The sequence below is a fragment of the Lonchura striata genome, chromosome 10, assembly GCF_050655825.1.
Source record: "Lonchura striata isolate lonStrDom1 chromosome 10, ASM5065582v1, whole genome shotgun sequence".
NCBI lineage: Eukaryota > Metazoa > Chordata > Aves > Passeriformes > Estrildidae > Lonchura > Lonchura striata.
This window is the reverse complement of record NC_140712.1, coordinates 5,666,664-5,685,625: the sequence shown is the minus strand read 5'-3', so window position 1 is coordinate 5,685,625 and position 18,962 is coordinate 5,666,664.

Here is an 18,962-nt window from a genome sequence, read left to right as displayed (position 1 = left end):
TCCAGCAACTGGTGCCTAGAGCTGCCCCAGCGCTGCTCCCCACCTGCCTGTAATCCAGGACCTGATCTCTGGCAGCCAGACTCTCAAGCACCCTCAGGCACATCCAAGGGCATTCAGCTTTCAGGCTCACAGGAGACCTTGTCTGAAAACGGAATTCCATAGGTCTGTAAACACAGGCATAGGCTGAGGCAGAGAACAGGCACGGGCTGTGACAGACTGTCTGCCTTGGCCTAGCACCAGTGTGCCCATCACCATGGAGTCTGGTCACAGCAACATCCTGCCTTTGCTCAGCTCTGGGACTTGGATCAGGTCTGGAAGGTCTGTGTTGCCTCACAGAACCATGGAATGGGTTGGGTTGGGTTGGGTTGGGTTGGGTTGGGTTGGGTTGGGTTGAAAGAGACCTTAAGGACCATCTCATCTCCACCAGAAAAGGGGAGAGAAATAGGGATTAAATTGGCCACTGGGCTTCCAGGGCTGGATGCACAAAACATCCCTGCAAATGGTGTCAGTTTGGGCACTGAAGGTTTTAGAATCCTTACTGAGTCAGCAGGTGCTTCCCAACCTTCCCAGCTGCCACCAAGAGGGTGGCACCACACTGACCCCCCTGGCCCACCCAGCTTCAGTGACACTTCTTAGATAAGCCCAGATTTTCATTCTTGATTTGTAAGACATCTGAGGAGTCTCCAGGGATCAAAGTCACTACAAGATGGTAAAATCTAAGTTCCAGGAGTCTGAAGCACCAAGAGGGAAAAGAATATATTTCCTTTTCTTTCAGCAGTGTGCCATCCTGGAAGAACCAACCTGAAGCATCTGTGCTGTGAAGGAGGGGGAGTTTTTGCTGATTTCAGCTTTCTGTACATCTTCAAACAAAACATTTTATGTTTCTTTCTCCACAGCAAGTTTCAGAAGCTTTGATTTGTTCTTTCCTCATCTCTAATACATCCTTCCTTTGTAACTTTGAAACATACATTTTTAAAAGCATTTGGCTTTTGTTTTGCTTTTTAAAAAAGCCAAAGCAAAATGTTCTTTATGAGCTTCCCTCCTACCAGTGTTTAACCAATATTTCCAGCAAGCTAAGCACAAAACTGCCAACAGCAACACACAAACACACAAACCTAGCTGAAGGCTCCAGAGACTGGAGATCCTGCTCCAGGAGCTCAGAGCAGCGATCCCCTGGGACAGGCAGGGATGCACAAGGGCCTCAACCCTTGGAAGCCAAGCCAAGTGGAGCCAAGCAAGAATGAACTTTAGGCACAGAAAGCTCAGTCTGAGCCTGGTTGCCAGGACTGACACAAACTCAACCAGTGGCTCAGCAGAGAGGTGGAGGGAGGGGGGTCTCCATGACCCTGGACAGCTACAGGCACTGGCCATCCAAAAGAGCTGCTTAAATGGCTCCAGTTATCACTTTTAATGCTGTAATGGAAAGAGTTAATTCAACACACATAGATTTTAAAAAATACTAACAACCAAGTCCAATGAGGACTTTGCAACACATTACAGAGCCCCCGCAAAGTGGGAACCAAGTCTTTCACTGTCAAAATGGTTTAAAAAAAAATGAAGAGAGCAAATTATTTCTTCTCTGTAGAACATCTCGGGAATTTTCCTAGCCCAGCCTTGTCACAGAGCTCTACACCTGTACCCAGCCCCACCACCTCTGCTGCCCAAAACCCTCCTGGGGGAGGCACACAGCTGCCCTAAATCCCAGGCTGCAGCTCAAATCCCTCATTAGCGAGTATGCCCGGTGCTCTGTGGCACTGCCACACACTTTGTTACCCACACTGATTTTTTAATCTTCGATGCTTTGTGAGCTAGATAATTTTTTTCCCAGTCACCATGTGATTGAAGCAGATGGATGGAGCAGAAGAAAAGCATCTCCGAGTAGCCAGCAACTAAGCTCAGCCATTTTCATAGCTGGTAAAAACAAGAAAAAAACCCAAACCCAAAGAATAGACTCTCTTTCTCTCCTTTGCTGAAATGTAGTCTGTTTCTATTGCAGTTTAATCAGGGTGAGAAAGCAGAGGCTGGGTTCCAGCACTGCTCTTCAGGGAACCATGGCCCATGTGTCAGAGCCAGACAATAGTTTCCACTTGCTTCTTTTGAATCACAATAAATACAAAGCACTTTATAAAACAGTTTAAAAGAGGTAGCAAAAAAACCAAGGGAGTTGTGCTTGGGGCGTGGAGGGCAAACATGCCTTACCTCCTCTGCTTCCTAGACTGGGAGTCCCATGGGGATCTTCATGATAGGCAGCATGTGTGGGGACACAGCAGGGAGGAGGATGAGTAGTTAAACAGCACTTCCAGCCTGGGAACATCACCCACCCCAGGCCCTTCCCTCCCCACAGCTCCCTGTGTTCCCCACTGCCAGGGCCCATGGTGGCAGGTGCCTGGCAGGCAGGTGTCAGCTCTCCCCTCTGCCTCCGAGGCAGGAGCAGGGCTAGGAGCACCCTGTAGGACACCCACCACCTCCCAACCCCCCTCATCAACCCCTGTGCCCACTCAGCTCCTCTCCATGGACCACCAGAGGTATGCAGAGCATCTACAGGGGTAAGGGTGACCAGAGAAAAGGGTGTCAGCTGGCCCTTCAGCTTCCTGTGCCCACAGCCCCCAGCTCTGCCCACAGCCCCTCTGCTCTGCCCACATCCCCCCAGCTCTGCCCACAGCCCCCAGCTCTGCCCACAGCCCCCCAGCTCTGCCCACAGCCCCCCAGCTCTGCCCACAGCCCCCCAGCTCTGCCCACAGCCCCCCAGCTCTGCCCACAGCCCCCTGGCTCTCTGCCTGGGCTTGCTGCCTTCCCCTACTTCTACCAGGCCTTATCACACTTAATTTTACTCCTTCTCTCACTAACTGCCCTCTCTCTCTTATCTCAGCTTCAGAGCCAATATTTTACTCTCTCCCCTTTTCTTCCTTATCTCTCTCTCTCTCTCTCTTTTTTTTTTTTTTAATACTTTCTGCCTTCTGTGCTGCTCCCTCACTCTCCTGCCATTTCTCTCTGTCAAGAGCTCTCCTGTCTCCACCACAGCTGTGCTTCCTGCAGTCCCCTCTGAACACGAGTTTCTGCTCCACATTTCTGCCTCCCTCCTCCCCTGGCAGGGTCTCATCCTGCTTCCACCACAGTGAGCAGAACACAGAGAGGTGGAGGGAAGAAAGATCTTTGGGCTTGGATTCCCTTTTATCCTTTTTCCCTTCCCTCTCTTCCCCCATCTCCTGCCTTGTCCCTCTTTTTCCATCTCCACAGGGGCTCTCCAGCCCTGCCCAGCGGGTTTGCCATGAGACGAGGCAGGGACTTTGCAATCCCTGCTTCCAGGCTTTTGCAGGACACAGGAGAAGGGATTTGAGGTGCAGGGACTCAAAGCCCCAGAAGAGATGGCTCTGCCAAGGTACACATAGCCCCTTTAAGAAAAAGCCTATAGCTTTCCCCTCTTTTTCCTGGATCTGTATCTGCATGCTTATGATAGATTTACTGTGATTCTATCAGTATATGATTAAAACTCATAAATTTTACTAGGCCTTTTTCTTATTTTCCATAATCCTCAGGATTCAAGGCAATCAAATTTTAACCGGAAAGCATGGGCTGTTCTGTTAGTCCCAGTGTGATGGGGAATGGTTCATTTCTCAATCCACCCCCATTATTGATGGTACTGAAGAAACACTGTCCTGTGAAAGAGATTTTTTTCTCAGCTCCCTTTAAAACAATGTTCTTACCTGAGAAAAGGATTAGAGGAACAACACAAATTGTGACTAAAACACAGTTTGCCCTGCTACTGTGGTTTGTTCCCATCCTGAGTTTTCCAAGCATAGCTTCCCTGCAGATTTGGGTGGGTGCTGAGGGTCTCAGGGTGACCAGCCTGCAGTGAACAGGGTGGCAGATGTGGGTCCCTGTCAGCTGCTCCATGTCAGCTTCTACCACCAGGCAGTGGGTAGCTCCAGCTCCTCTGGAGATTTCATCACGTGCCTGTTACGATCCAGGTAATAAGACATTTCATTCAAATGAGCAAATTTATTCCAGTGGCACTTTAATAACAAAATCAATTAAACTACACTTCCCAGCAGGGCTTTATCATATGCTACAGCTACAGCATATTGCCTGGATATACTAAATTCTCTCTCTGAAATAAAGTGCAAAGTTTAGAAGACAGATGACACCATTTGCAGCACTAGTAGAATAATACCCTAATAAATCTGTGTCCACCTGGGCACTTCAGAGTTGTCACAGACTGCACTTGGTGGCCACTGGGAACTTCCCAAAGACAATGAGAACTGGAATGAGACCTTTGTGCTCCTGGGGCCCAGAGTGCAGATGTAGGGAGCATGGGCTCTGGAGCACAGCCCTGTGTCAGAGCAAGGAGGCATCCATGCACACAGAGCAGCCAGAGGAGAATGCCTACACGGGAACGCTGGGGACCTGGGTATCAGTGCAGACTACCTTATCTGTGGTGGCTCTCTCTGAAAGAAGTGGCTCTGACCAGGCAGAACGGTGGGCATCCAGCTTGGAGACCAGGCTGGCCTCTCCCAGCAAAGCTCTTCGGTGTCACCACCAAGCTAGAAAAATGAAGGGACAGTCAGGGAAGGCTGCTGGTCCTGCAGGCAGCACCCTGGGAAAGGCACCTGCCCAAGGAAGTACCCAGGCAAGGGAGCAGCTGCTGCCCTCCCAGTGCCATGCTCTTTGTGGCTGCTCTGCCCCGGGCCATCCTTCTCACTCCCTGCCCACCTTGAGCCCCCCCATCACTTACCCACTGCTGCTCATCGCTGTTTCCCCTATTGTCACACTGCAGCACCCTGCCTGAAGAGATTATGGCTCTTCCCTCCTCCACCATCCTCCCAGCCCATCATCCATCAGCTCCCAAACCCTGCCCTGCTCTCAGCCATTCCCATCTGCCAGTCAGCCATTTCCCACCAGCTCTCTCCTCCTCATCATCACTTCAGCTTGTGCTTCCCAAGCCTATCAGTGTTCCCCAGCCTTGAGTGCTGCGAAACTAATTAGCTGACTACAAAGAGTGAGGAATAATTAGGGACTCCAGTGGAAGCCCGGAACTAGGGCACCTCGCCTTAAATAAACGCGAGCGAACGTCTCTGTGCTCCGCTGCCGGCCGCGATCGCTCCGGGCACGCCCTTACCGACTCGGCGTCCCCTGGCTCCCGCTCCAGCCATGTTCACCAGAGGTGCCTCTGCTCCATCTCGCCCTTTAGGCAGGTGCCTTCTGGGTTTTTTGGCTCGTGTCCCTGCACCTAAAGCCAGCTCCTCCCCAGATCTCCACTGCTAGCCAGGCACGAAAGCAAATAGGCAGCTTTCCTGGAGATGCTGGTGCGGCCTCCTCAGCACCATCTCCACCTCTCTCTGGGGGAAAGCTAGAGCTAAGCATGGAAAATAACAGGAAAAACATTTGCAATTTTTTTCTTTCAGTTGCCTCTGCTGGGTAGAAGAGGCTGAAACACTCTTTCCCCTGGACAGCTCCACTGTGATGGGCAGGAGCCTGCCCTGCCCCATTTTGGAGCCCCTACAGACCAGGGTGATACAAGAGGAGGATTTGGGAGCTGCACAGGTCCTTCCTCCTCACACACAGACCCTGTTGGGGACTCCCCATGTGAGCACAAGGAAGTCCCTGGTGACACACACCCTCCAAGGAAATCCCCTCCCTCCTGCCTCCACCAGGTAATGAGCAGGCAACGAGAGATGAAGGCAGCCCAGACTGAGGTGTCCCTGACCTTCAGCACTCACTCATCTCCTGGTACTGTGAACCTTCCCTCCTCCAAGCTCTGTCTGTGCCTGAGGAGCTACACACAGTTTTGGCACTTACTAATGATATTTAATAACAACCTGACACTCAGCCCCTGCATCTTACCCAGGGCGTTGAGGCAGCCTGATAATATCCTCAGCCATTTGGGGAGGAGCAGGGGAAGGTGCAGCAAGGCATGGAAACACAAGCTTTGCTTTAAGCCCTTTGGAAGAGCCTCTCCAGTTTCTGCTCCCTTTGAACCTGCTCAATGCAGGCTGAGCAGCCCCTCCTGCCCTTGCCTGTGGTGAGGAATGCTGGTGGCCAAAAGGGACCAACCACCAAAGGACTTCATGGATACTCTGGCACTTCACACAGAGCCACAACTCCTTCCATCAGAGGTCTTGTGGCCTCTTGGGTTTGGTTTGTTCTTCTTAGAGTTTTCTAGTGCCTCAGATCCACAGCCACAGAAGGGGCAGGGAAGGAGAAGTGGGAAGAGGGTTCTAACTTGGCAGCCTACATCAAACCAACCCCATCTGATTGCATTCTGTAACGTAGTCATGCCTCTGCCTGCAGCAGGAGTTGTGGCAGTGGGTGCCTCCCCCAGATCCTGCTTGCTGCCACCAGCGAGGTGCATTTAATCAGTGCACCCTGCACTGTGCATATAAAATTACACTGCAAATGCAGCTCCCTTTTCTCCAGCCCTGAAGGGTTAAGGATTTGCAGAGAGCAGTGAAGCCAGGCAGTACAGGCAAGGTTGGATATGCTATATCTGCACCTTCAAATGGACTGGAGCAGCTGCTCCCCTCTCCTGGGTGGCTGCTTAAAGGGACAACGCCAAGGTCAATTAGACCCAACCCTGGACCTGCCTTTTCTTTCTCATTTCTTTTTCCCAGGCCTCACAAGTGTTGACTATTCATATGGATGAGAATTCGGGACAAAAAGTGAGAGAGATTCAAACACCTTCATCTAAGAACCCTTCCCAGGCTGGCTGGCAAGGCAGCTCAGCATCGCTTGCTCCACAACAGCTCACTGGCCCACTGCAACCTGCTCCACAAACCACAGGGGAAGAGACCCAGAGCTTTTTTAATTCCCCTGCTTCTCTCTGGGTGTACCTGGATAGTATGTTTTCACACCCACTGAGTGCTCACAGCATGTAAATCCTCTGTGGATGAGTCCATTTTGGGATAAAACCTCCGCCTAAGCCATCTTACATCAGGCTGAGAACAGAGGCGGGGCCAGGCTGTTTGCTCTGGAGCAAACCCCCTTAGTTCTGCACCAGAGGAGTCCCTGGGCATTGCTCCAACCTGGCAGAGGGCTGCCACCAGGCAGAAAGGTGCAGGAGTGGATTGGCTGCGGGCCCTCCAGGCCCCTCTAGAGTAAACCCCTCTGACAGGATGCTCTTGAAGCCAGCCTGCCAGCATCTCCACATTGCTGGTGGCTCCAGGTGCAGGTGAGTGAGCATTCAGCAAGGTTATGCTGTCAGGACCCCAGCAGCAGCACCAAAGCTGGGAGCAATCTTCAAAAGCAGAAGTGTGATGAGGAAGAAGAGACATAAAATCACCTGAGACAATCTTGCCCAGTGACAGAAGGATCCTGCTCTGACATCTTTTAAGGAGGATGAGAAGTGCCCTGAAAGTCTGAGACGGGTTGGGATCTGTGTGGAACTGGAGGTTTCTTCTGGCACAAGGCCCTCACAGATGGATGCTCAAGGCAGCAAACAGACAGACATCTTTATCCTGCAGTGCAAGTGGAGCTGTTCTTGTCTTTCAAACACACACCTAATCATTTTTAAGATCTCTGCCTCAGAACTATCTTTTTGATAAAACTAATCACAGGCTTAAATTACAGATAACTACCCGATATTAAAAGAACAGTTTGAAAGGGAGGAAAGTTTAACGGTGCTCAGTTCCTCTGCTTTTCTACAGCACACATCTTGGGCTATTTAACTGTAGAGCTTATGGAGCTTCATTCTGACAGCTCTCTTTTCCTTCAGATGTGGCTTCTACAAATGTTTCCCCCGGTTTCTTTGCCCGCTCTGCCTCTGCTAGGCGAATCATTGCAGCAGTCACTGTAGCTCCAGCTGAGCCTGAGAAGCAAGCATGCTAAGATCTCTATGAACACACACAAAGGAATCAACCTGGTGCTTAGAAGGCTGGACCCAAAACCAACACAGGGAATGAGGGACTCACAGGGGCCTGCAAAGGATCTGGGCTATAACAGCTCAACAGAGAAGAGAAGCTAAAAAAATAAATCAAAGCTGCAAGAGGCTCAGGAGGCCGGCTGAGGACAGAGGTCTGTGTCCACAGCTCTGCTGGCCCTTGCGCTGCCAGCCAGAGGGATGGAGCTGCTGTTGGGCTGGCAGGAATGATCCAGCTCTAGGTGCTTTTAAACACAGCACAATCCAGGCTCACGCTGGCTTCTTCTGCTCTGCAGGGAACAATGGCTTTGATCAACAGAAGATTGCCAAGTTAATTGTAATGATATTCTAATAAAGCTGGGGAGATTAATTACGGCTCTTTATCAGCACTGGCCCTCTGCCAAGGGTTGGCAAAATTGTTTGCCTCTGTTTCTTGTCATTTGAATTTAGGAGAAGAAAGGAGGAAGTTGGGCGCCTTGTTTTCCTGCAGCAATCAGGAGCGTGGCCTCGTGCCCTGCTCACGCTCACGGCTCGCTGTGCTGACGGAGGGGAGCGGGGGGGCACACAGGGAAAGCAAATGGAGAGCGACAGAGCAAACCAATTAGACATGATGCAGCACAATTACACTCCTAGTCAATAAGTGGGCTGGTGCAGAGAAGCACAAAGGATGACGTGCAGACCACAGACGTTGCTCCATAGCGGGCAAAGCCGAGGCATGCTGCACCTTCACGGGCTGGGGAAGACAAGACACACACACGGCGCTTGCCAGGAGGGCTCACAGCAGCAGTGCTGACAGCAGGCAGAAAAGCCTCGTGGCCTTCATTCCTGCTCATGCCACTCCAGCACAGCAAAGAGAGTGTCCAGAGAGCAGCCAGAGCCCTGCTAAGTGGCCTTGGGGAACATGAGACTCAAACCTTCCTATTTCACTTGACAAATAGTTCTTCCTTCCAGGGAAGATTTAGCAGTGCCCAGGCAGGTGAGAGACAGACCTGCAGAGGAATGATCGAGGCTGGAAGGCAGCAGATCAATCAGGCAGAGCTGCCTGTCTCACTCATGGAAAAGGGTGAAGAGGCCTTTCCTGCATCTGGCCATCAGGAGATATGCTGGTGGAACAGACTGTGAGTGAAACCAGGGAAGGAAACGTGCTCCTCACACAAACCAGAGAGCTGAGGATTAAAGTAATACCACTTGTTTTTCAGCAGGCAATATAACAGTACCAGAAACTTCCTACTGATGGTCAGAAGTTGCAGCTTTTAGGAAGAAACACGCCACCAGCTAACCCGTGCCTTCTCCAAGGGCAGCCATGGGGCACACAGCCAGTCCAGAGGTACTCCCCTGGACAGCTCTAGGAACTGCTCCAGTAGCATTGCTACTGCTTGTGAATCATGACCACACACTGGAGTCTAGATGAAGATTTTAAGTATTATTCCTTCCAAACAGAATGCATCCAGGTTTTCTGTGCCTACGACATGCTCAGGCAGGAGCAGCCCTGCAGGGTCCCTGCTCTCCCTGGGCAGCGGGGCTGGCACGTGGCACAGTGCAAGCCCAAATTATTAATCCAGGCTGGTAATATGGCAAGAGTAGGCAGGGAGAACCAACTTTTGTGTGCAACATGGCGCTGACAACCTCTGGCTGCTTTTCCAAGTGCACTGAGCACCTCCTGCCTGTGGAAGGACCAAACAGGACAGCAACATCCTCTCTGTGCTAAAGCAGAGGACTCAGAGCAAGGTCACAACAGCCTCTAAGAGCAGGGTCCGTGTTTTGTACCATCGCCCTGATAACAATCCAGATAATTCTGTAGGGTTTTCAATGACCCATAAAACTCACACCCGAAATGTTTGCTCCGACTGAGAGGAAAAACTGCTGATCTAAATACTTTTTTCCTAGAACATGACAGAAACAATTACTCATTTAGGCTTTCGTAAAGACTATTGAGTTTGGCAAAATGTCACTCCAGGGGCAAAAAAAATGGGAAAAAAAGTTTCAAAAATATTTCTAAACCCTACTTTTTTTTTTTTCCTTTAAGAGATAAAACTCCAGCTTTTCTATTTCAGAACAAATCCTTACCCTGAACTGAAGTTTATTTCAAATACAAAGAAACAGACAACACATTCAGAGAACAATTACCAAGATGAACAACACCAGAAGGCAAAGTGTTGTAGAACTTTCCATCACAACCTTCCATCCCAAGAAAATCTGTCCTTTTATACAGATTCTGGGCTACCGGAGAATTTCAGTGGCTTAAGACATTCCTTAAGAAGAAAATCTAATTTCCAGCTGCCTGGAGCCATTACCCCTGCCTGCAATGGGTCTAGTACAGGTCTCCCTCAGAGGGCCAGGGACAGCACCACCACTCCAGCACGCACTACCCAAGATTCACCATAAATAAAATCATCTGCATCGGCTCCTGTGTTCATTTCACAGGCGGCTGCTCTGCTGACAGGTTTCACACGCTGCTACTGTGTCTTGTCAGCTTTATACTCCGAGGCCAACGCCAGCTCACCAGCTCTGATGTATATACATAAAAATAAACGGCTCAGAAACCCCAATAAAGTGACAGATAACATAATGGGACCCGGCTTCAGAAAATAAGCTTGTTTATGGAACCTCTGTGCCTCCAAATTTGATTTATACCATATGGGCTGCCTCTCAGCAAGGGTTTGGGGAGCAGGGCTTGCTCGTGCCCACTTCCCACGGGCAGTGAGGGGAATGTCACTGGTTAAGAGCTGCCTTTAGGGCTCCTGCTCTAAGACTGGCAGCATTAGCATCAAGGGCAAAGAGCAGAGCTTCCCGCAGGATTTGGTTGATGTGATCTTCCTCCAGCTCCTACAGGTGCTTTGCATTTTTCCTACAGGCTGTCTCCATCAGGTCCAGTACCTGCCCACATCAGGGAAGAAGCTCTGCTTGTCCTTTCTGACCCTCTTAACTCGCCTCGTTGTGCTTTCTGGGCTTGCCCACACTGTCTGCAAGCTGGAGGTAGCCGCAAAGAGCTCAGGGCTCCAGCAGCTGACAGAGCACACGAAGTTAAACCAGACAGTGCCTAAAGGAGACCATGTGGGCTTCAAAGGGAAGAGCTCCTGATGGCACAAGCAGGTTCTCCTGGTAGTTCCTTTGCTCTGGGCTGCAGATGGTCCTTATTCAGTCTTTTTCTCAAAGAGCTTCCTTGCAAACAGGGATAATCCTTCATTTGATGTTTGCTCCCTTGGATATCACTGTTCACAGCAAGCACTGCAATTTGTGTTTATTCTTGCCAAGACATGTTTATTCTTGAGCCGCTTTGATTGTTACAGTGAAGGCTGGGACGGCTCTTTCAGTCAAAGTGCCTGTTTCTAGGGGGCTAATAATGAGAGACTGTCAGTCTGGAGGCACAAGGGAAAAGACTGCAGCCCCTCCTCTCTCAGCAAACAGTCAGCCTCTGCCAGACCCCACGCTTTGCTCTTCTCAATCTTTGATATGCAGCTGGGAGATCCTTTGCTCCAGCCTTGACTGGAGGTGCCAATGGGATGCGAGGTGCAGCAGCATTCCTGCAGAGGGGCTCGGAGACTCCCAGGAAAAGGCACACACACGCAGTGTGGCAATGCCATGAGACCTGGGGGTTCAGGCAGCCCTGTGCCACATGCCTGGTGTGGGGTGAGCCCAGCAGAACCTGCCTGGTGCAGCTGGATTGCTGGGACAGACAGGCCAGGGCTCCTGGCCCAGCAAAGCATTTCAGAGCAACCCACGGGCACAGAGTTCCCACTGCAGGGCGTGGGTCACAGTAGTTCACATCCATGTCCTACCCCATGATGGTTCGCCCTGTCCCTGCACTCCTGACCAGCTCCCAGGCTCATACAGAGCAAGCCCCTGGCTAACTGCTGCCAAGCATGGCCCACACCTGGAGAGGAAGAACTCCCCTGCAAGATGCAGGATCACACAGACAAACCTGCCACTGCACAGCAAAGGGACCTCTGCCTCGTGTGACAACCACGTGGCTCCCTATCTCCTTGTTCCAATCTCCAGGCCCTCATACCATTCAGATTTTAATCAAACCTTACATTATGCTGTCATTTGTCTGGGGCTTACTATTAAGGAGGACTGTGGGGGAGGTTTCCCCTCAAATTAAATAATTAAAATGTTTTTCTCAGGCTAAATAATTTTAATTTCCCCCCCCAGCAGACCAGTGGCTATAAATATTTAATACATTGCTTGCTTCACTGCATCCAGTGTGTTGCCATTTTAGAAATCATTTTATTGTGTGTATTTTTCTTCTTTTAATTACAGTCACCTGGTATCAGACCACTTCAATGAATAATTAAAGGCAGGGGGGACACAGGGCAGCCAGGATGCTTCAGGAGAGGTGGGCTGTGCTACCTGCATGGAGAAGCAGGAATGGAAAGAAGGGATGCATCCCATCCTGGCAGCCACCCTTGCTCCTGCTTGGTGCTGACCCCCAGCTCCACGCTGCAATCCTGGGAGCTGATTTGGGGTTACCGGAATGTTGCCTCTGGAAATGACACGGTGCTTATCCAGCTCCTGTGCAGAGATCCCTCCTGCCAATGCCTCCCTGGCAGGGGCCAGCAGCGAGTGCCAGGGGATGGGTGTGAAAGCTGGCCAAGCGTGCACTGATCCCTCCCCAGGACACTCCTCCAGCCGCCGGCAATCTGCGGCTGACAGACTTCCTGAGTTAGGCATCCTAGCTCTCCTTTAAAAGCCTTCAATGGATTTATTTTTATTTTCTTCCAGGAATTTCTCTAATTACAAGGATAGCCCGAGCACTTCTTAACTCTTCTCTGTCCAAACCAGCCACTGATTTTCAGGTAGGAGTGCCCTCCATGCCTGCAGTGATAGGTGGGCTCCTGGTGATGCTGGGTACAGCAAGGGGGAGCAGAGGTCAGAAACTGGCCCCCCATGCTATTATAAGCTGGAAACCTGGCAGCTCTGGCCCTTCACTGCATGGCCAGATCTGGCTGTCCCCACAGCCACCAGCTCATGGCCCCAGCAGCCTGGCAAGGAGAGAGTTATCAGCTCCTGCAGCCGCCACCGCAGCCAGGCTGGTGAATGGCATTAGCAAAAATGAATAGGAATACAACATGAAGCTAATAGGATCTGAGGGGAGCTCCTTAGACAAGTTGATTTCCAAACTGGACTGACTTTAACCTCACATAAATAAAAATGAACGCTTATAAAATATGGTGGAAAAATCCATAAGGGCAGATGAAGGTACTGATGCATTTTTCTCTCCCTCCTGCAGTTGCAGTACAGAGCAGGGCTCTCTGTGCTGCTCAGGATCACCCCGACCCTGCCCCTGCCCCAGATTAGTCCAGGTATGTTGTGTCTGGGGCCAGACTTGGTCTGCACCAGCAAATGCTGCCCTGAGGTGTGCAGGGAGGTTCACCAGCAAGGTTAAGGATCAGGAAAGCTCCCCTGGGCCACCCTCAAGCACAGTGGAGCAGGCATCAAGCAAGATGGGGCAGGGGCTCAGCCTGCTCCACATCAGCCCTGAGCTGTACACACCCAGCACAAAGCCAGCTTCCATACCCTGGCTGCCAGACAAGGTCCCTCTCCAGTATCTAGACATAACCTGGAAGGACACAACATCTCCACCCAGCATGCCAAATTCAGCTTGAATTCACGACTGCTTCCACAAAGCATGGCAGCAGGACAGGCACACATCACACAGGCACAAAGCCAGAAGGGTCTTGTGAGCTTGCATTTCTTTAGGCAAACACTGCTAAAGAAATGTCCTGCTCCAAAGGTCATCAGCCTAAGCAGGTGGTGGAAGAACAGCACAAAAAACCAGCTCCTAGACAGGTGGTTCCTACACCTGCGTCACTGTCACCAATGTGGGACAGGAGCTGGCAAATGAGGGGCTCTTCTTGCTCGAAGAGGAGCTCCCAGAGGCACCAGAGCAGAAAGCAGAGAGCTGGGAGACAACGGCGAGTGCTGGCAGAGGCTGTCACCGGTGGGTGAGTGACAGTGAGAAACCACGTGTGGAAAGGGACTACAAGGTTAACAGCAAAAAAAAAGCTGTGAAAGGGCTGGAGAGCAGATACAGGTAACTGCTGTTTGCCAGCAGGAATCAGCAAAAGCAAGTAAAGCATGGGTGACATGAGCAAAATGACAGGCGCAGAAATGATCCTTGCAGCAGAGCACTGAGCAGGCAGGAGTGGGAGAAGATTGCATTTGTCAAGGCCAGAGAAAAGGATGTTGAAGGAATTGAGCCGTGAGATGATGACACTCTGGGTGAGAGTTTCAGCTGTACCTTAGCAACCTGAGGTGAGGGAATGAGGCAGGCCAGCACAGGCCCCTCCACAGACAACACTTCACTGGCCCTTGGGAGAGGAGTAACCCTCAGGTACCCACGGGGCACTTGCACATGGATGCTGAGATCCCAGTCCAGGCAGAGGAGGAGCTCTGGGGAGCCATCCCTGACCCAAACCATCTTACCAGCATTATAAGGGTCCTCAGACAGACAAGGCAAATGAAGGGGTACATAGAAAACCAGGAAAGATGGTCTGAGTTACCATGGGAGGACAGGTCTTCAAGGGGGCTGCAGGATGAGGGAAATGTTCTGCCAGTGTGGAGCAGTTGCCAAGGACAGCTTATCAGTATCAGGGAAAGCAGGGCACAGGAACCCTGCACTGGAACCAGAGGACCAGCAATGGCCACCAGTCACTGACAGCACATTCAAAAACCTACAGGAACTGGGGGGAAGAAAGGGGTGTATGAGTGCTGACAGGGTGTAAGGTAAAAGGAAAAAAAACCCAAGCCTGTCTGGGAAGGGAAGATCAAAGGGGAAAGAGGCAGGGAACCCAAATGAATGGAAAAAGTCACTGCATCCCCTCTGCAAGCTCAGCCAGGCCTCCCACAGGCACCAGGTGAGAGGCATCAGCAGCTAAAGCCCTAAACCAGGCAGCTCTGAATGCTGATCACAGCAGCAGCTCCCCTACAAAAACGGGTCTGGCATCCTGAAAATAATGTGGGTAGTAACAAAGAGGAACAGTCTTAAATATCCATTTCCTCCACATAAATAACATGGTCTCTAACTCTGGCTTTACATGCAAATATTTACAGGGCAGAGAATCTACAAAAGATAAACAACTTCTACGCTGGTTGGGACAGAGACAAGGAGTTTGGAGAGCCCCTCTTACCCAGCGTAAGCAAGGTCTGGAAGAGAGGGTTGGGTCCAGGGACTTTGGCAGACAGCTGACACTGGGAGCCAGGTGTCCCTCTGAAAGCACAGACACTCGTTTGGTGCCTTTGAGATCTTTTCTCTGCTGCCACGGGCCAGCTCAGAGCGGGTTGCATGCAGGACCTGCTGCTCACAGTGGGCTTTGCTGACAGTCAGGGGGTGACCTCAGCTCTGCTTCTGCCAGGAGACAGCCTGGTGATGATGGAGGAAGCAAGGTCCAGCAGCTGGAGGTCTGTGCTCACCCATGAAAGCCAGGCTTGGTCAATCTACCACCCTGCCTGTACCAGCAGGAGGTGGTACTCAGCTGCAGCTGAAGGAGAGGGCAAACAGCCTCATGTGTGTTGTACTTGGTAGGAATGTCCCTGCCTCCAGCCTCCCTGGCACTATTTGAACACATCCTTGAGAAACTCATCATTGCCAGACAACACCAAGCCCAAGGAACCGGTCTCAAAGCTGTGAGCAGCCCTGGCAGCTGGGAAAGCACCAGGCACACAGCAGCTGCAGTGCTTCTGAGAGAATACAGTTTGTGATTTTGGATCCATGAAAAAATGCAAAGCTTTTTGACCCATTTCAAGAGTGAACAAAAACAACAAACCCAGACCCATGTATTAAATCCTCAAAGGTTTCTGTGGCACTGAAATTCAGGCTCAAAGCAACTTTCTAGGAGTAAGGAATTCCCGCTGTGTCCCTCCTCTGCACTCACCACTCATTTTCCTCCATATGGAAATTTTTCCTAGCATTTCCAGGAGGTGCTTTGAGCTGTTTTCAGCTCAAAACGTTCTGTGCAGTGAATCCAGATTGGACTTGGTAGGCAAGGATAACAGGAGGCTGCAAGCAGGAACAAAAATCCCTCGTGACACACATACAGCATAAAGACGCCTCCAGCCTCAAAGGATTTACCACTTTCAGTCCACACCTTGCAGCTTTCTCCTGAGCCTTCCTGGTCAAGTTTTCTTGAATCTGGCAGCGTGGGCCAGTGCATGAATAGGGCTTTGGGGAGGAACATGTACACCCAGGAGCTGGGGAGCACTGCAGGACACAGCAGGCACCCAGCTCACCTCCCCTGGTGTGTCGGGGCAGATCTAGCACAAACCCACACATGGGTTCTTGTCTGAAGACACTTGTCATGGCTATTCCAGAAACAATGGACAATGACAAGGGAAGAAGCCTCCCTCTGCCCAGGGGAAATCAGATCTCTGCTTTCACCTTTGGGCTGTGTCCTACCCATGTGCTGGGAGCCAGTGCCTCCCAAGTCAGCATGGCTGCAGTGTGGGATGGATGGCTTGCCCATGGCATGGAAGACTTGTCCCCAGCCCTCGAGGTGCACAAGAAGGACTTACAGGGGTGTCTCAGCAGACTCAGGCAGGGACAGACACACAGATGGGCAGGGCAGACTGGGATGAAAGCAAGGAAATTGTTCATAAAAGTGATAGATTTACCTTTTCTCACCTCTCCACCTTAAAATGCAGGTTTCAAATCCAAAGACATACAGGTCAAATTTGGAGACAAACTTCAGAAAAAAAGAAGTGAAAATGAAAATTTCAGCCCTGATTTATTTTTCCTGGATATTTCTAAAATAGAGGACTTTTCACTGAGGAAGTGAGCTGACATGCACAAACAAGAAGGAAAATGAAATGACCCCAAACAAATGAAATGGATTTTCATGGTTTGTTTCTTCCTCAGGGCGTGTGTGAGGAGAAAGGGATCACTGTCAGTCTCACAGAGACATTCTTTTAACTGTTCTACTTCAGACATCACGCTGAAAAACTGAATTATTCAGAGAGCTCTAATTGCAGCTCCGAGGTACCCTTCTTTTCCCCGGTACAGCACCACACTGGGAGCAAACTGCTGTTTTTCTACTGCTTTCCCAAGGGATACAGGCTCTACCAAACCCAGAGATCATCATAAGCCTATTCCCAACAGCACATCACCCTGGGGCAAGAGGGTTTTACAGGCACGTGTGCGCAGGTCTGGACAAGCACATAGGAATTTAAAGGGATGGAGGGAAGCACAAGAAATAATGATTCCCCTGCACTCACTAAGTCCAAACAAATAGACTGAACTGGGAGCCTGATTTGCATTGGTTTGATTGAAGATGTAATTTACTGCTGAATAAATGTGGTTGCATCCAAATCAAACCTTTAGTCCCTCAGACATTATAACTCTTTCCTCTCTTCCCCCAGGCTTTGCCAACCTTTAAGGCTGACCAAGGATGATGCATTACAAGAAGGAATGAACTTAAATAAGAGAAGGACAAGAATAGATTATAAGGAAAGACTTCCTGTAAGGAAGAAGGAGATGTTTAAAAACACCATAGAGGAAAGGTGCCATCACTAGAAGGATCACAGCCAGCCCAGCCCAGCCCCACATCCCACACAGCATCACCTCAGGATTATGGAGGTAGTAATACACACAGACCTGGCCCTACATGCCAAGGGGCTGGGACTCTCTTTTTCCAGCAGCCTCCTGCTTGAAGCACTTTGTGTCTGCTGGAGCTCCCCTTAGTCTGTCTCACAGGTACCCAGCAGTGTCAGCAGCTCTCCTGGTGCCACCACATCACCATGGCTGCTCAAAGCAGGGTACATGACATCCTATCCTCAGGACAGGTGAGACGTATACAGGTCTCAGCATTCACTGCTAGGATGGGCCTCTGATGAGAAATGCCAAAATTTAAGGCTATCCAAATTGGGGAGCATTTCCCAGAGTTTTTCAAGAAATTAAGAACCTTGGCCCTGCTACCTCTGTTCCAGTAAAGCCTGGTGAGATTCAGAGCTTTCCTCCTCTGCTCGTATCTCTGTGGCTTATCACAGCTGCCCTGCTGCTGGAATTGACACTTGGACACCTTCCTCAGGCTACTGCTGACTGGGTGAACCTGCTCCCCATCACACACCCGCTACAAGCTGAGCTCCCTCACTTGTTCTTTCCTCCCAGTCCCATATTTATGAGATCACTCCACGGTCCCTATCAATCGCCTGGGCAGCCGTGGGCACACAGCAGCTATCAGAGCAGCAATCAGCCTCTCGGGCAGGGAGCAAAGGAGAGCCAGGGCCCAGGAAGGACAGATTTACTGGGTAGCAGTGGAGGCTGTGGCACTCACCCTCTCTAGCCCCATCCAAGGGACACCACAGTCGCTCTCTGTCTGCCCCCAGCCCACAGCACAGCTTCATGCCGCTATCAGGCAGTATGGTGCTGAGTACAGAAAACAGAAGAAATGAGAGTAACAGTACAAAAATGAAAAATTGGGCATTGTAGCCAGGGAGGAAGTTACTTACCTGTCACTGAGAAGGTTTTGGCTCTGCACTGTGCCTGAAGGTATGTTTTGAACACACACCAGGGATGAGCATCTCCTGGGCATGAATTCTAGCCCTGCACAGGCCTCATTGCTCCAACTACAGCTTCCCAGTGGAATGGATCCCTGGGAAGAGCAAGGATGCTCACAGCCTCAATTTATGTGAGGGAAATCCATCACAAGGCATGAAAGCCTTTCATTGAGGATAATTTGTTGCAGGAGTTATAAACAGAAGTGCTGGGAAGCCAGTTGTCAGGGCAGGAGCGCTGCAGATTGGCAAGGCGGAGAGGACTGCCCCTGCCAAAGGGATGGGAGCTACCTCATGAAGGCTCACTGGGCAGGTGGGGCTGCAAACAGCACGGCTGGGCATGGGGGAAGGAAGGAGGCAGTGGTGGGCAGCCTCATCCCTGTTTGCAGCCTGGAGTCATCACTCAAAAGCAAGGACCATGGTGCAGGCAACGCCAAGGCCAGAGGATGGGAGAGAGGCAAAGATTGATTGTCCCATAAATCAATCGCCAGGCACCGATTACAAAATAAACCACCAGGGCAAAGGTCAAGTGCTTTGTTATATCACGCAGCCCACAAGATTTATTTACCCCTTGGGCCATCTGTCCCTCTGGCCATCTATTACAGGGACTATGGACACAACC